At 44.9% G+C, this 3518-nt stretch overlaps 1 long non-coding RNA gene across 1 annotated transcript; it reads right to left on the bottom strand.

Annotated features, from left to right (window-relative positions):
- Positions 1 to 1865: 1865 nt before the first annotated feature.
- LOC123958000 lies at positions 1866 to 2926 on the bottom strand. Its single transcript, XR_006821965.1, has 4 exons — positions 2727 to 2926; positions 2425 to 2542; positions 2130 to 2308; positions 1866 to 2027 (listed from the first exon to the last, which is right to left on the bottom strand). It is a non-coding gene; the product is annotated as an uncharacterized LOC123958000 (long non-coding RNA).
- Positions 2927 to 3518: the final 592 nt, after the last annotated feature.

The raw sequence follows: 3518 nt of genomic DNA on the forward strand, positions 1-3518 counted from the left end.
TGAAAGGCGAGAGCGGTCAGCCCACCCGGATCCGGTCTACAGGGTACTAAACAACTTTTGTCCCGATCCTGTCCCGTGTTGTCCTTGTTACGTGATTTTGGCGCTGCCTCCTCTGTGTTTTCATTTTGGTGTCTCTGTTTCTGGGTTTTGTATCTTCATTGTAGTTCTGTCATCTGTTCCGTTGAGTTTAGTTCAAGGTGTCTTTACTTATTGAGTCTGGGTTTTTATTTGTCTGGTTATTATCTGTCAGCTGGTGTTGAGTGGTGTTTTGGTATTTTCCTTATTTCTGTCCTGTTTCCTGGTCGGTCCTGTCTCTGTTTTCTACCCCGGTTCGTGGAACAGTTGGTCCATGTTTCCTGCCTTGTGTTCTCTGTTTAGCCCTGTTTAGTGTTACTTTGTACTTGTCTGTCTTGTATCTTAGGTTTAGTCCTGCATTTGTCTTTGTATTTACTCCTGGTTATGTGTTTGTGTTATTTTGAGTTTCTGTTTAATCTTGGCTTCAGTCTGTGTTCCTTGTTGGTGTGAGAGTATTTGTGTTCTGTCTGCTCGTGTCTGGATTAGTTTGTTATTTATATTATTCTACTTATTTTGATATGACCTGTGTTTAGTGTTCAGTTACCTGCCTGTCTCTCTGTGCCTGCCGGCCTCGTTAGCCCTGATCCCGGTCACCTGCGTTGCTCCGCCTGTTCGTCAGTCCCTGGTGTATATATGTTTGGTGTTTCTGTTCAGTCCCCGTCCGGTCACTGTCGTGTTTGGAGCGTTCTGCCTGTCTCTCTGTTAGGACGTTTTACACCCGAACTGCATGTAACACCTTTGCTCCTTCAGTCAACTCTCCAGTGTCTTGCATTTGGGCTCTGTCCTGCTTTGCGCCCTCAACCCTGACAGCTTTGACCTCTACGCCAAAGAGCCAGACTCAACCGTAGTGACGGGACTCAGTCACAGCTAGAATATATAAAATTTCCCAGGTGTCCAAGGTGGCGTCTTCAGATGTCTTACAGTCCAGAACTCAAAGATCACCAGTTGAAAATCTCACTTGTTTTTGTCATTTGCTTAAAAATCCCTAAAACAATTATTGGACAAAACGGTTCCTTTAATTACTTAATGTGATTAATCTGTGCAGCTCCAGATTGATCATGATGGTGTTGAATGAGCTCTTGGTGTGTCAGCTCAGATGTGTAGTGTGTGCGGCGTGTCAGCAGGGGGCAGTGTGACATCAGCTGAACACGTCACTGCTCTGTGTCTGATGAAGCGATGTGATGGTGTGTCAGGAAGCGTTCCGGCCTCATGGAGGCGCTAGAGTTACTGCCCACACACTGCCGCCAGAAATAACTTTTTAAATCAGTGGAGTCGTGCAGGGAGTGAACTGTGACCTCAGCAGGATTGTTCTGGAAACTTCTGTCGCTGTGTCTCAATGCGAGTAGACTAACATGCACCACGCTGCATTCCTACTTTCTTAGTGCGTTGATTTTGACAAGTAGTGTTGTCTCAAATCAAACACTGCTGTTGTGCAGGAAATGACCATCACAGGATTGTGCAATACCCCCCCCCCCCGCACGGCACAGGCCGCCTGCACAGCTCCAAAATAACAGCAGAATCCAGTTTAGTGCCAAGTTCAAACTTACAAGTAATGTCCTTTGGTAAATTGGTGCATAAGTAAGAATTATCTAAAATAAAAGCAATAGAAAGCAAGTGTTGTAACTAAAGATGTCTGATATTATAAGAAATAAAGTAACGACACTCCACTTTTCATACTATTTGTTTTTTATTTATTTTGTTTTACAAGCCAAGAATTGTCCGTGCATCACGAGCCAGATGTCTTCATTTGATTTAAATTACTGTAACGGAATGACAGCAGTGAAACTGGCTTTCAGCTGCTGCTGGACTCGTCTGCAGCTGCGTTCTGGACTGACGGGAGGCCGCAGCCAGACCCGACTCTCTGAGCTGGCTGCGGCGGTCTGTGTGACTGTCGGAACAGAGGGCTGGCCGGCCTCGCTAGCTCCTCCCACGGCTTGGCGCGAGCTCCTCAACTACGAAAACGTTCAAGCTGTCAATATTCAACGTCTACACATTTGATTTCTCGCCTCAAAACTTCTCAGAAGTGGATTTAGTGATGAAATAAAGTACGAAACCTGTAAAAGCCGTTCTGTTGTCGGCCTCTCTCTCTGCTGCTTCCCGCTTCTCCCGTGCTGTTGGTCTAAACTAAAATGGCGGTCGTTAAGGGTGAGAAGTGTCCACCGTTCTGCCGCCGTAATTCTCAGCGTGAGCACACTTACGCACTCAAAGTAGTGTAAGTGTGGGAGTGTGTGAACTGAGACACAGCAGAAGACGACGCTCAGATCTGGCACTTAGTGAACGGCACTTGTGACCCTTAGTGGATCACACGGTTTTTAAATAAAGAATTATTGCATCATTACAAAGACAAACCTTATCTGCTGTCTCAGATGATTTTCTGCTTTTCTTTGTTTCAGGGCTGCAACTGACGAGTCTTTTTATTATTGATTAACTTGTGTTGTGACTTTGCTCAAAAGGGAGACGCACCATGCTAAAAGTTGAACAAAATATGTTTATTTAAACCAAAATTAACCAAGTTAAGAGGTATTTCACACTAATATAATCAGAGTATGAGGCACGTAGTCTGTGGTTTCAGTAGTGTCTGTGCAGGATGATGGTTGCATGAGTGTATGTGTGCGTGAAGGAGTTGTAGTTGGCAAAAACAAGATAAATACCACAAAGCAAGAGTCCAAAACCAAACTAAAGGAGAAACCGGGGAGCCGGCCGCAGGGAGGTGTGACCAGGTCTCAGAATGACGGGACAAGGTTACGCAGGGCCCGGGTGCTTTCAGTTACCACAATCAGCTCTTGATCTACCAGGGGGAGAGAGAGAGAGAGGCCACACCCACTCCTGACCCCACAGGGCGTCACAGCTGCCCCTAACTTTCTTAATTAATTGATTAAAGTTTTCTCTATAAAATATCAGAAAATAGTGAAACTTGTCAGAAGAGTCCAGGTCACATCAGTCCAGAACCAAAGAGGTTCAGGTTATTATCCAGGGCTGTAACGCTTCAGAAACTGAGAGCGAAACCGCAACACAAACGTCGGCGGTCTCGTGTCGCCGTTCCAAAGGACACGACCGTCTGTATTAAAACGACTGAATGTACACATCATGTGACCGGTGAACAGGAAGCAGATAAAATATTCTAATAAAAACACAAAACTAAAACTCTGTCAGCAGCATCGTGTTTCTGATGACATTTCTCTTCTAATGTCATAAAACATGACAGGGTGTACCTGCGTTTTATGCTGTTTTATTATTATTATTATTATTATAAGGGGAGAGCGGGGTGATTTGAGCCTGTGGGGAAGTTGAGCCACACCTTGTTTGACCACACATTTTTGAAGAGTCATCCATCCGAGTCATCTCTCCATCACCCTGTGATGATGGACTTTCCCCTCATGAGGGGCAAGTTGAGCCAAGAGTCAACTTTTTTTTTTGGAAAGCCATGTTTAGAAAACAGTTTA

This window comes from Micropterus dolomieu, linkage group LG19, assembly GCF_021292245.1.
Source record: "Micropterus dolomieu isolate WLL.071019.BEF.003 ecotype Adirondacks linkage group LG19, ASM2129224v1, whole genome shotgun sequence".
Classification (NCBI taxonomy): domain Eukaryota; kingdom Metazoa; phylum Chordata; class Actinopteri; order Centrarchiformes; family Centrarchidae; genus Micropterus; species Micropterus dolomieu.